The 14,922-nt window shown below is 39.2% G+C and overlaps 1 long non-coding RNA gene across 1 annotated transcript; it reads right to left on the reverse strand.

The window, feature by feature from the left end:
• Positions 1–4,921: 4,921 nt before the first annotated feature.
• Positions 4,922–11,493, reverse strand: LOC309647665. The gene is made up of 2 exons (XR_014256238.1): positions 7,663–11,493; positions 4,922–5,210 (listed from the first exon to the last, which is right to left on the reverse strand). It is a non-coding gene; the product is annotated as an uncharacterized lncRNA (long non-coding RNA).
• Positions 11,494–14,922: the final 3,429 nt, after the last annotated feature.

A 14,922-nucleotide genomic window follows, 5' to 3' on the forward strand; every position in this document is an offset into this window, starting at 1 on the left:
AAAGCAGTAGATACAAATAGACCTGACACATAAATGTTTTAAAAAGGTTAGCTCACGAAATGAATGATAGTAGCAGGAATTTGGATGGAAAATAAAAATGGGAGAGCAAATATCATCAATAAAAGCCATGTGGGGGAATTCCCTGGTGGTCCAGTGGATAGAACTCTGTGCTTCCACTGCAGGGGGCTCAATCCCTGGTTGGGAAACTAAGATCCTGCATCCCACATATTGTGCCGGGGGGCAGCCAAAAAAACCAAAACCAAAAGAAAACAAAAGCATGTAAACAGTGGGTTAACATTCTGGAAGTTAGTAAGTGTAATGATCAAGGGTTGGAAAGACTTCTAATAAAAATAGATTAATGGGTTGAAAGGCACAAAAGGATAGAAATTTCTCTTCCATCAAAAAACAAGTGGGAGTGGAAGATGGGGATTTCACAAGGAAAGGCAAGCTGGGCATGAAGTAATATCAAGATAGCTATGTTTCTGTTAAGATAAGAGGCAATCAAGGTGAGCCTAACAAGGCCAGCTGTGGGTATAGGCCTAGTAGGAAAGTCTGACGATGGAGAGCAGGGTTGGATTATTTTGACGGGAAAGCAGAGGTGATGGTTTTGGTTTGTTTGTTTGTTTTAGGTTGGGTAGTAGAAGTAAATAGCAAGGATGAAGGAAATTGAAGGCTTAAGTAGTAGGCCGGGAACAAAATTCGGCACAAGGGCAGGGAGGAACAAGCTAGAGCACATCTTATTGGTAAAGGGGGCTGAGGTGGGTGGCAGGAAGGTACCAAATTGATAGCTTTATTCATGTAGGCATAGTTTATTCCAAATAAACACTCCTGAATTTAATTAGACATTCAAGAGCTGAGCAAAAAATGTTTTCTAGACCTGTTTCCTTTTCCAATAAATAGAAAACATTTTGTTTTTGTCTGAATTCATGTTTATGAACTCAGTGGAATCAATAGGTCAGAAGTCCATATCCTGCTTCTCTCAGGCTTCAGAGGCCAAATGATAAAAGTGGAGCCTTTAGTTTCAGCTCATTCACCATTCTTTTTAAAGAAGAGGAAGTTCTGGCCATAAGTCAGCAGGTTCCTTTTCCTATTCATTAGCTTCCTGACATTCATCATGAGGTTAGAATGACTGAACTTATAATGACAAACATTAATGACCAAATATCTAATCCTCTATTTTGGGAACTTGAGCTTGTCCATGGCAAGCCCAGTTTCTCCCAACTATCACCACATATCTTGTCCTTGCAAAGACTCATGCAACCTTATCAAATATATTCAGGGTCTGTGTAGGTTTGGGCAAGCTGATCACATGAGACCAGCGTAAAGGAAAAACTTTATTGATGGAAATCTTATGCAGATAAATCAGTAGTTGTCATTGTATATAAACAGTATAGTGTTGGAAAAGTCATCAAGCCTCTTTGCTTCAATAAACACTCTAATGACATGAACCCAATGATAAGCTACTGGGACAGAAAAAACTTGGTAGTTTTCAATGTTAATTCAGGGGTTGGGGATAGCTTATTTGATTTTTATGGGGGAAGTACAGCTCTTGAACTGCCCCTATCTCCTCACCCACTCTCATTGTAGGGACAGGGGAATGCTATATTAATTAATCATTTATGGTATCTTATATTACTGGACTTCTACAGGATGAAGGCATCTTCTGGTGTGTGGGAGTAGGAGTCTCTCACCTAAGGAATGGAGTCCTTCATGGCCATCAATCACTTGACTAAAATAGTGTTTCTCTGGTGTAGGGGTGGAAAGATTTTCCTCTACCCTTCTAGGTTTTTCTGGCTGGTCTGCGAATTAAATTGACGTGAGACAGCTCAATAAGAGAAAATCAAACAAAAGTTTAATAACATGTATACATGGAAGAGACACAGGAAAACTGAGTAACTCATCAAAAGGGCTTAAGCCCTCAATTTAGATACCATCTTCAGCTAAAGACAAAAGAGAATGTTGGAGGTAGTGGTTTGGGACTTCAAAGGGGACAAAGGCAATTTATATGGAGACGGAAAAGCAAACATTTGATAAACAAATGTTTGCTGGGCTTTGCAGAGACAATGGGACACAGAGTGGACTCTGATCTCTCCCACCACACCTAGTCCATATTCTTTGCAGATATCTCTGGTAATAGCTCTATTCCAAGAACAGGTCCTTTATCTAAATTCTTTTAGGCAGTTAAAGGGGAAGAGGTAACAAGAAAAACTTCCTGAATCTTCTATTTCTTAAAAATAATCAGTCTAAAGTAATCCTCATGCCAAAGAGAACATTTTGGGGTGGCAAATTTTGCTGCCTACAAGGATCAGAACATAGAAGGAGGCCCTGCTGGTGCTGGTAGAGAGGGGAGGCAGAAGCCCTGGGGACGGAGTGGAAACCCATCTCTCTTGATCTTGACCACAATGTAGTCAAGGTATCTAGAAGGTTATCAGCATGTTCAAATGATTTCGTCCATAGGAAGCTGAGCCAGAACTTTGTAAGTCAGAACACAGGTAGTAGGCTATAAATTTGTGTCAGCCATTTAGGGTTAAGTAAAACCGTCTCAGATAGGGTATAAAATAGGACAAGTTCTATAATTCCTGGATGCACACCCGCACATATAAAATTAGAAAATTGTAGTCTATATGCCACAGAGTTTTCATGTATTTTAGGTTCCTTTACTGTTTTGGTTTTAATTGGCATTTAGAAAAGATTTTGTGAAAGTTCCACTCTGTCTTAGCTGTGCTAAGGGGGAAACAGAGAAATGAGTTTGTGTCCACACTTTGGCCAAAATGAAATGGCACAGAGTTCAAGTAGGGGTCAGTGTAGGGTGATAGAAACAACCAAAAGCTGAGAGCCTAGAGCAGAAGGTAGATTGGGAGGAGCAGAGCCACTTGCCTAGCTGTTGGACTCATTTGAAAATTCTCTTATAAAACGAAAGGTTAGAAGTACTGCATTTCCTTTTACTAATGGATTTGGCAGTTCCTTTCTAGGCAAACCCAGAACTCTAAAGTGAAAATATCATCACAGCCTTAGGCAAGACTTATTACTGACCTTTAGTTGTTTTCATTCCAGGATACTAGATCACCAAACAGCTGGGTGAGATGATCTCTCCCTTTAAAAACAACCCTAAGTGATTTGTGCAGAAATATTTGACCTCTTAGATCTGCAGGAGACATTTATGACAGAGCTGGTCTTATTAATACTTATGGTCAGTAGTTGCTTACCTTAAATTTAAAAATACATTTTATTTTTCACCTGGACTGGGCTAATGCTGGAATTTCTGTCATTAACAATGCATTTGTGTTGATCATCACTGCTTTTCTGCATCTTCTTAAAAGGATTTTTTCTCACAGAGAAAAGTTATTAAGCTCCATTTGTTTGTAACATGTTTTTTGAAGTCAGGAATAATAGTAAGCAACTGGCCAATTTGTGGTGGAGAATGCAATGGAATCAATCAGGGCAGGGGGCGAGGAGAGGGGGAGATATGGAAATATGAGCACAGGAGGCACACTTAGGACAAATGACCTATGTCTTTTCTGCTTACAATTGGTCATAGTTGTTTTTTCTGGCCAGATTTCCTTTCAGTTTGTAAATAGGCATGACCTTTAGGATTGTAATCGAAATGTCATAGGGTGAGTATCATTTAACAAACTTTTAATCCCAATTTTCATCATAATTTATGTAACTTCACTGTATTATCTGTTTTACTTTGTATTCAATGACACCGTAGCTGGAAAATATGTTCTGTGCCCTCCTTCCTCTGAGGGTTGTTTCCAGGTTGAAGGATGAGAGTGGCGAGAGCAAACTGAGTGTTTTATGTTAAGAATATTACTGGCCAGCCCTTCCCAGATGATGACTGTTTGATTTTACTGCAGTGAGTCTCATGAAGACTGATAGCCAGAACCATACAAACAGCTTACTAGTGCTGTACTTGTTAAAAAACAAAATTAAACTGAGTAAACTTAAAGATCTAATTGACTTTATTAGGTGATTCATGAATCAGGCAGCATCCTATCCGGCAACTGGAAGGGTGCTCTGAGGGGTTGTACAAAACAGAAGGTTTTTATAGGAAAAAAGGTGGGGCAAGGGAGCTATAAGCAAAAGAAAATAATTATTTTTATTCCAGGACATGTTTTTGGGGTGAAGAGATGGGAGGGGTTTTATCATGTAGATTGCTTCTTACTGGGCAGGGGTGGGGGGGATGGGGAAGTGGGGGATTGGAGGGTGGGGGGATGGGAATGAAGGGGGCCCAGGCAACAGATTACCCCATTGGTAGACCAGAAAATTCCAGAATGGCTGATCAAGATTATATTTCTGGGTAAGGTTGAAACTGCAATTGAGTCAGGTATTAATTCTAAGTTTGGTATCATGGATTTTAGCACCATTGACACCATTTGGGGCCTGTAGTTTTTCTTTTTAACAGACTCTAGAGTGTAAAATGTTGGGGGAATCAATTTAGTCTAATGGGACTGCTGCAAGAGGAGAAGGGAGGAAGAATCCTTTATTCATCAAGCAAATATTTAATGAGTGCTTAATACAGGGTTATTGGAGCATGTGTTACTAGGAAATAAAGGGAAAGTTAAAACAAGGCCTCCTCCCTTTAACAATTCAAACTCCACTTGGAGAGATAAGACGTCAGTAGCAGAATAACTAAGTAGAAGGTCAGAGCTGTTTTGGTTAAATGTCAGTGCCATGTATAGGAATTCAGGGCTGAGACAGAGAGAGAGACCATTTTAGCTGGGAGGCTTTGCGGAGGTCGTGGTATTTCAGCCATGAAATTTACACTTAGTAATTGCCTCTGTCCATTGAGCTTGGCTAAGCATTTTGAATGTTGTAATTTTTCAAGACACATATTAACCAAGTTCAGGATGGAACAGAAGCCACATGGTACTCCCACAGGTCAGTAGGATTGGGAGAAGAGAATTAACCAGAATTGACATGAGTGTTTTACATTTATTGACTTCTGTTGAGGCTCAACCTCAGGAGAAAAACGGATTTTTCTTCTGAGAGGGATTCAGAACAAAGCAAAAACCTGTCTTTGTGACTCTGGGAATATAATACAGCTGAAGCTTTTCCATCTCTGCTTTATCCAGCCATGCCTGGAGCTCAGCCAAAGGCATGTGAAGACACTCACAAGTGTCTAGTGCCATAGTTGGGAACTGAGTTCAGACATTTCTCTCCATTCTTTTCAGGATCCTGCCTCATGTGAAGCTGTGACAGGATCAAGCCTGCAAACAAGAACAAAAGTCAAACTCTTCAGATGTTGGAAAAAAATATGCAGAAAAGGAACATTTCTACCACACAAAATTTCAAAATGTGGTGGGCACAGGGATTGGAAATTATAAGGATGTAGAGCATGAAAGGAATTTGAAACACCAGAATGATGACTAGTCCAGTGGGGAATGCCTGTGAATTACCTCTTACTCCTAGGACAATGATTGCAGGTAAGGCTGTCAGATGTATCTTAGTTCTTATCTGTGTACGTGTCTTTTAACTTCCCCTTTAACTTTCTCTTAGCTTTAATAAAGAAACCACATAAAGGTCTGAGTTATTCAGATGGGTGTGATATGTACCCAGCATGGTACATTTTGTAATCATTTTCCCGTAAGCAGGGGGAATCTCCCTCTCCACCTTCACCAGCAACTCATATTTCTTTCCCATGCTGTTACTGGCATGCCCCAGAGGCGTGTGTGTGCCCAGAACTCACCAGCTTTAACATCGACTGAGCCACTATGAGATGCCTGTCTTACAGATTCTAGCCAGAATCTGCCCTCCCTAGAGCTTTGCATTGTAAATATTGTGGTAAGGAATTTCCCAGACACACAGTAAGATGTTTCCAGTTGAGAGAAAAACGTTAACTGAATCAGTGAAATGGAAGGATGTGGCCCTTGGTCAGTAGGGTTTTTGTGGCTCAGAGTCAATAGTGAGCAGTTTTCAGCTTTCTAGCAGTAAGACTGCTGATTCCAAAATATAACTTCATAAAACATTTAATACACACACAACATGGGTGTGCATCTCTTTCTTTAAATTCCCTCCTACAGAGTGCTTATTTTTCCTTCTTTTGGATATAGGGGAGCAAAATTTGCCACCCCAAAATGTGTCTCTTTGGCATGATGATTATTTTAGGCTGATTATTTTTAAGAAACAGAAGACTCAGGAAGTTGTTTGTCTGTTTTACCTCCCCCTTAACTGCCTAAAAGACTTTAGATGAGGAGCCTGAACCAGAAGAGAGCCATCACCAAAGATAACTTTGTTGTACATAAGAAAGACTTCTCCAAGTGGCATGGCAAACATTTGTTTACCAAACTGCCTGCTCTTCCCATCTCCCAGTGAACTGTCTTCCTCCCCTTTGAAGTCCCAGATCCCTACCCACATCTCCTTAGCTCAGAATAGCATATAAGCCTCAGTTGCCTCATTGTCCTTTGGGGCCTCATATTCTTAAGGAGCCCCTTCTGTACAAGATTAAATTTGATTTTCTCCTGATAATCTGTTTTAATCATTATACCAGCCAGAAGAACCAGGAAGGGTAGATGGAAATGTTTCCACCATGAATACTGGTGTATCTATTTTAAAAAACTATAAATTAAAAATCAAACCCTCCCCATGAATTAAACATAAAATTCGCAGATTTTTTTTTTTTTAATGGGAAGGATTTTTTTCCCACAGATTTTCATCTGGTTTACAAATGACAAAGGACTTGCTCAGCATAATTGTTGTCTTTGGGTGGGCTGGTCACATTCAGGGATGCCAGAGACAGGAAGAGGATGCTATTTCGGCTCTGAAATATGTTGTATTTTGACTCTGCATCAGCTATGCTTAACAGGAAAATGAATGTTTTAGTGTCTTTGGCGTCTATAACTTTTTTCCTGCTCTAAACAAATAACGCCTCCAGATTTTGCAAAAAATTTCATCTGCAAGGCAGACGTGTTTTTTTGTGGAATGGGGAGAGTTTCCAAAGTCATTTAGTGTCAATAGTATGGATGATAGCATTGGTGTTGTCACCTGGTGTTCGTATAAATTGCATTTCTCTCTTTGGTAAGGACTAGATGGATTTGGGCATTACAAGATGATCTCATCGTCGCATTGTACCATCCTGTGGTCCCAGAGTAATTGCTATATTCCTTCTCCCTAGAAGACATCCCCTTCCAAGAAAAAAATAAGTTCCCTGCCAACTTTCCCATATTTCCAGAAATCTAGGGGGTGGGAGGATTCTATAAACCACAGAACAGTGTATAGGCTATGATGTATCCAAGGACTTTTTAGAAACTGTTAGTTAATACCGGCCTTATATCTTCAGTGGTCTGGAGTAGAGGTCTCTGATCATCAGCTAAATGCCATGATGCTGAAGATTAAGAGGATTCTCACATTTGTGAGGTCAGCAGTTGTATTAACATTGCTGCTTCAATCCCCCTGGACACTTACACAGATACGGTGCATTTGTGTCCATGGCAGGAACTAGAATCCATGTATCAGCCTCAGCTTAACTGAAGACAAAAAAAAACTTCTTCTCCCCAGCTCAGGCTACTGCTGAGCAACCTTGGAGCACCCCAAGAGCTGAGGCAGCCAGCTGGGTTAGGCATGCCATTTGGTACATGCACCAAGGGGACTCTGCAGAGCACCGCTGCCTGTAACTCCCAAAGTGAGAGTCCAAGAGGGAAAGGGGAAATAAAGAGATCTCACCTGAAGTACGTTCCAACCAGTCAGAGCTCCCTTTGGAAGAAACAAGTTCAAAATGTCCCTGGGAGTTACTGAAGTAAAAAGAGTAAAAAAGAGTCTAGTGATTACCCCATGAGGGTGTGGCAAACATGAAGGGAAGGTAAAATTTGGGTGAAATGCTCTTAACACAGCCAAGGTCATTGCCCAAATAGGCAGTTATCTGGAGGAAAGTTTTACAAGTGTGGTCTGTTTGTAAATGGGGGATTTAAAGTTTAGCCTTTTAAAAAATTGTTCCCACTGGTGACTGTCTCGTGAGCCAGAAGGAGCGTTGCCAAGCAACAAGAGAAACAAAGGCAAGTTCCAAGTTCATTAAAATCCACAGCTGCAGGGCTTTGCTCTACTGTTCTCCACCCTAGTGGAAGGGACAGACCCAGTCAGAACCGATCCCTTTTCTCTCTCTCTGCCCTCTCCACCCCCTCCTCTGAGCTCCCACAGCTCTCTGTTTACACTGTTTATTTTAGCGCTGAATACATTTTTGCCTTGTGCCATAGCTTTTAGTACGTCTATATGTTTTCCAATTAGATCACTGGCTTCTTTCAGGCAGGACTTTTGTCCTATTTGTCTTCTTACTAATTTAGTGCCCAAAACTATCTTCCTGTACATAATAAGTTTACAGTAAATTGCATGTTAACTGCATATAATTATCTCTGCCTATTGAATTTCTAGCCTTCTTTTAAGGCCTATCACTAATACTCCCTTTTTCAAGAAGCCTTTTCTTAACTCTGATGTGCTGTCCTTTCCCTCTGACCTCCTATAGAATCTTTCTTGTACCTCTTCTATGAAACTTATTTTGCTTTCTATTAAAGTCATTCCAGTTTGGCTTTAACTGTGTGCTCCTTTGGGGTAGGAACCATGTTTTCCTTGGCTCTGTATCCTTGGATACGAAGACTTGAACACAGCCTTGCTCATTCACTTACTCACACATTTGGCAAATATAACTGAGCGTCAATTATGTGTATTCTGTTCTAGGGCTGAGGGTATAAAGCAAATTAAATAGACATGGCTTTTATTCTCATAGAGCTTAAGGTCTCAAAGGAAGAATTTTGACAATTTAATAGGAAATTAAACCTCAGTGCTTTGATGAGGTTTAGAAGCCATGAGATCACTTGACCTGATTCAGGGAATTTGAGATTTCCATGAGGAAGTGATATGCTGAGAATTCAAGAATAAAGAAATTGCATGTGCAAGGGTCAGAAAGTGAGAGAGAGACTGATATATTTAAGGAGACGAAGGATGTTCAGAAGTTCAGATTGGCTCAAATGAAGAATGATTTAAATTTACATCATAATTTTTCCCTCTAGATAACTGAAATCTATAGGGACAAGACATAAAAAGCGGGAACCCAGGTTCATACATATGGCTAAACTAGCAAAAACTCACATAGTCTGACTCCCAGATCAATTCTCTTTCCTCTAAATATTTCTATTTCTGCATTTCTTTCAATGTCAAGCCTCTTTTTCCTTATCACACTCGTGGAAACCTGTTGATCGGAAGATAAACATATGCAAGCACTTGATGTAGTTTATGTCACCTTAAGTCATTTCATATATTTCTGCATTCTAGTTAAAGTGTTGTCTCTTGACTGTTCATCCTTAAGAGAATTACTTAAGTCCAAGATCACATGTGGAACTTTGCCACAAGTAAGTTGGCAAGTAAGTAAAAATGTGGGGAACAATTTTATAGTCTTTGAGCACATAGACCTGAATGAGACCTGGGCGAAGCTGACTTCAGGAAATCTGCATTTAGAAGGCTTTTGTTTTGCCCATCTACAAAGTTTCAATTGGGAAGGAGGAACTGAGACTATAGGTAGTGTTAACCAAAATTTGAGAAATTTAGACTTGATTGAAATAAAAAGGTGTTGGTTTGGGGTTTGTTGGGACTGCAGGCTGGGAGACTCAGATTCAAGACACACTTGAACTGTGTTCTGCCAGACTACAAAGTGGGAGAGGCTTATAAAAGGCAAAATCTGCAAGGTTACAGTTAGTTATATGGTTTGCTTATCAAGAATTATAATTGGAGCTGGCAAGAATTAAGGGTTGGCATTGGTTGGCATCCAACATGGTTCCAAGGGAAGACTTTGAGATCTTAAGGCTGCAGCTGGCAAGTGTTGTTCTGAATACGGCTGGTGGTGTCCTTGGGTCTGGTACAGTTCAAAGAAAGTTCAAGTTCTCAATGGTGCAGAGATGTGTCTGAGACCAGGTCTCCAATGGTCCTTCAGAGTCCATTTTTGTATGCCTGAAGTGTGATTACTCCATTATAATTTCAATTTGTCATCAGTAAGGTGACCATATAATTTATCATCCCAACTGCAACACTCTGAGAGTAAAATAGAGAACTCATAATATCGATAACCATGCACCAAGAAAACAGGTGCAAACTGGGACTGCCCAGGTAAGTTGGGACATATAATTATTCTATCTATAACCAAAAAAATTCGTAGATTTAGATATCTTAATGTTCAGCATTTTTCTTTTCTTTACCCTATTCTAGGTCACATTTTACAGAAGATGCTCTGAAAATAGTTGATGTTCAAAGAATGTTAACTATAACCTAGAAAATGTCCCCTTTCCTCATGCCTAGCAAATTGGATCTCTCATCTCTAATTACAAAATCTCTAAATATTGGCCACTCAAACTTTTAAGAATTTTCATGAGTATGAAATAATAAGCAATACATATACTGGTTTCTCCTACTAGTTCCTGCTGACATTTGGTCTTTGACTCCAGTTTCTGACATAGAGCTTGTAAAAGTCTTGTAATTTCCTGAGTGATAGGAGCAACTGACACAGAGGTCCTGACTCCCTTGGATTGTCTGAGTGATAGGAGCATCTTTTGTTCTAATGAGGTGACTCTTGATGGGCTCCTGAATGGGGGCTGGTCACCAAAAAGACCAAGCCATGATTAGAAACTTGGAACTTTTAGCTCCACCCACCATTCTCCAGAGAGAGGAGGGGACTGGAAATTGACTTAATAATCAATCATGCCTACCTGATGAAGTCTCCATAAAAATCCTTACAGTATGGTGTTCAGGGAGCTTCCAGGTTGATGAACACATCTATGTATCAGGCGGGTGGGCCACCACAACTCCACAGGGACAGAAATTCCTGTGCTTGGGCCCTTCCAAACCTTGCCTTAGGTATCTCTTCTTCTGTCTGTTCATTTGTATCCATTAAAATATCTTTTGTGATAAATCGGTAATAGTAAGTAAATTCTTTTCCTGTGTTCTTTGAACCACTCTAACAAATTACTGAACCCACAGAGAGGGTCATGGGAACCTCAGATTTGTAGCTAAGTCAGAAGTCGTGGGTAACCACTACTTGATATTGGCATCTGAAGGGGTAGGGACAGTCTTTTGTAATTGAGCCCTTGACCCGTGGATTCTGCATTAACTCCAGGCAGTGTCAGAATTTCTTGGTGTGGAAAACCCACCTATCTGGTGTCAGAAGTGTCATGAGTATGAGTAGAGGAAAACAGTGAGTTTTATCCCAGGCAGTGGGAAAGTGATAAGATCACCTAACATAAGATCTACCCCCTTAGCAAAGTTTTAAGTATATAATACAGTATCATTTACAATAGGCACTATGCTATACACTACATCTCTAGAACTTATTCATCTTGTATAACTGAAACTTTGTACCCTTTGACTACTGCCTTCCTGTTTTCCCCTCCCCCCAGCCCCTGGCAACTACCATTCTACTCTCTGCTTTTAAGAGTCTGACTATTTTAGATCCCTCATGTAAGTGGTATCATATAGTAATTGTTCTTCTGTGTCTCGCTTATTTCCCTTAGCATAACGTCCTCAAGGTTCATCCATAGCAAATGGCAGTGTTTCCTTCCTTTTTAAAGCTGAATAATATTCCATTGCATGTTCAGACATCTATATTGCTTCCATGTCTTGGCTATTGTATATAATGCTTCGATGAACATGGAGAACAGATATCTCTTCAAGATAATGATTTCGTTTCCTTTGGATATATACCTAGATGCAGGATTGCTGGATCACACAGTAACTCTACAGTCATTCTAGGAGGTATGAGGTAATATCTCATCATGGTTTTGATTTGCATTTCTTTGATAATTAGCGGTATTGAGCACCTTTTCATACACCTGTTGGCCGTTTGTATGTTTTCTTTAAAGAAATTTCTATTCAATTCCTTTGTCCATTTTTAAATTGAATTATTTGATTTTTTACTATTGACTTGAGGGGGTTCCTTATTTATTTGGGGTATTAACCCCTTATCAGATATATGGTTTGCAAATATTTTCTCCCCTTTCATAGAAGCCCTTTCATTTTATTGATGGTTTCCTTTGCTGTGCAGAAGCTTTTTAGTTTGATGCAATACCGCATGTCTATTTTTGCTTTTGTTGCCTTTGCTTTTGGTGTCATATCCAAAATCTTTGCCAGTCTTTAATCAATTTTGAATAGATTTTTGTGTATGGTATAAGATAAATTGTCCACCAGTAAAATAATAAAAATACTGGGAAAATGTACATAAAGAATGTTTTATCTTTGCCTTATTTACAATAGTGAAAAACTGGAAACAACCTAAGCATTCAACAATAGGAGAATGATTAATAAGTTACTGACAACTTAGAAATGGACTATATTTTAAAAGTTTTTATTCATATAAGAACGTTCACAATATAATATTAAGTAAAAATAATATGAGAGAAAGAAGTCAGGAGGGAATACACCAAGATACTGAGTGGTGACTTCCGATCGTTCAGTTAGAAGTTCTTTTGTCTTTAATTTATATTTTACTCAATGTCAATAATATGAAATCTATATTAGTATGTAATATGTGATTTGACACTAATTCTTTTCTCTTTTTTAGAGGTAATTCTGACTAACAGGACAATTGTCAAACTTCTAGAAAGCCAAACACTCATAGATTATGCTCTGTATGCATCTTCATATCTTTTTATAACAAAACTTTGATTGCTTTCTGCCCAGCAGATTAAAAAAAAAGTGGTCAGTATTTGTGTAGGACGTAGAGCAGAAGAAAAAGAAGATAGCAAGTGGGAGAAAGAGAAGTTTGGGCAAGTCCAGGTGTTGTTGTGCATGTGATGTTGTAGCTCTGGCAATCTATTTGGGAATCTGAATCCCCATCAATTCAAAGTTCACTGCACACAGCTTTGCACATAGTAGACAATCAACAAGTATTGAATTAATTAAAAGTGTAGGAGGTTCATATTTCACCTACTCAGACTATTTGTTCTTTAGAGTTTTCTTCAGGTGAAGTTTGCCTGTAATTTAAAAAGCAGCAGCTAAAAAGGAGTTAAAATTGTAGAAAAATCTGAGAAAGGTATAAAGAGTCTTTTCCTGGAGGATTTGCCATTTAAAACTGGAATTGTTTTTATTGCCAGGTATCCTTGGTGGCCAGTGCCTCGTGAAAGCTTAGAAGTTGCAGAAAGCAGGGTTCAAGCGCTCCCTGAGGGCATGGCTTGTAGTTTTCCACTCATTATGGAATCAAACCTTGAAAGCCAGTGCCCAAGCTGAGCCCACTGCACTGCCCCGCCAGAGAGAAAGAAGAGGTAAGAGGATCTGAAAAGTAGAAAATGGAAGACATTTGGACAGTTATTAAATTTAAGGAATCTAATTGTTAAAAAGATTTATGCCTCATTTGGATATGAAGAGAAGAACAGTAGAACATATGGCAGAGCAGTAGCTAGGCTGAGGAAAGGGGTAGAAGATAAGGCTGAATGAAATTTCCTGTGGAGTATCCTTGGAGGTATAAGATGCATGATAGTTTCCTACTTATCTCACTTTTGGTTTCAATAATATCAAAAGGATCTTTCCTCCTTTACTTCCTCCTGATTTTTCCTGCACTTATCTCCTAGGTCCCTGAGACAAATGCAGTGTTTGTCATAATTATGTCTAACACTTCCAAACCACTTTTAACTTAATCAATCCTGTTTGCATGGAAAGAATAAAGGCCTTGGAGCCAGAAAAATTTGAGTCTGGTTCTCCTCCACTACTTCCTAATTGTGTGTTCTTGGGAAGTTGCTTAACCTCTCTGATTCTCAGTCTCCTTGGATGGAAAAGGAGGATCAATGCTGCCCACTTCTAAGGACTATACAGTCGCCCAGTGCCTGGTGCCATAGTAACCACATGGTGAATTTCAGTTGTTAGTATCTGCTCAACAAAATAATATATTTCAGGCTCTTTATTTACTTAATATATGCTATATACTTAACATATAGGTCCTTGCTTTCAAAATCAAGGTAGAAAAATGCAGTGCAACAAACAAGCCTAGGCAATTTAAAAAAGTGATTGAATAACAGTAAATAACATGGGGATCCAAGGATAAAAGAGATGATCGGGATGAGCCACTCTCCAACCTCCCAGTTCATTTGACCCTCAGTACAGTTCTGTTATGGAGGCAGGGAAGTGATAAATGTGTTTGACAGAATGGAAAACTGAAGCACAGGCAAGTCCCGGCTGCATTTGTGATGGATTAAGAAATTTCTATTTTTCTTTGTCTTTCCTAAAGTAAGACTGCTCGTTACTAGGAGATTTGATACTGGCACTCACATTTCTTGATTCTAAGCCCAGGACTTTGTACCTAAACCAGAAGTGCTTGGGAAGTAGGAGAATCTTGCTTCAAAGGAAAATTAAAATTCCAGCTGTGGAGAAATGTCCTTTTTCCTTTTCTACTGACATCATTTTCATATAGGCTTAAAATCTCAATACAATGACTCTGGCAATGTGTGTTTAAGTGTGCTCATGCCTGAATAACAATTTCCATCTTCGGACATCAAAGAACTTTCACTCTGTTGTAATTACACCTTCTTCCTATATGATCATGTTTGTTCAGTTCTCTTTCAAACTCCTCCACACTCAAGCTTTCCCCATACCAAAAGAAACAGTTTTCCACCTCTTGGTCTTACTTCCTTTCTTTTTAGTTGTTTACTCTATTAAAATAAGTCAATCTTGCTTTCCAAAAATAAATATTTAAGTTGAAGTTCTATTCTTCTGTCAAAAGACAAAATAGACATCCTAGTAGAAGAACCAACCACATGTTTAGAGTACTAACAGTGGGAACCCAGGATTTATATTTGTGGGTGCATCAGTGTATATATGAACATATACTATGTTTCTGGTGTACTTTATGGTTGACTTCTTTAGACTCCAATTTGATCTAAAGTCCAAAGTGGCCTCAACTCCCCAAAGACCTTGGGGCTTTATTTTGTTCCAAGAGACAATGCCATAGCAATATCATGT

The sequence above is a fragment of the Balaenoptera physalus genome, assembly GCF_965194825.1.
Source record: "Balaenoptera physalus genome assembly, chromosome: 1".
Classification (NCBI taxonomy): Eukaryota; Metazoa; Chordata; class Mammalia; order Artiodactyla; family Balaenopteridae; genus Balaenoptera; species Balaenoptera physalus.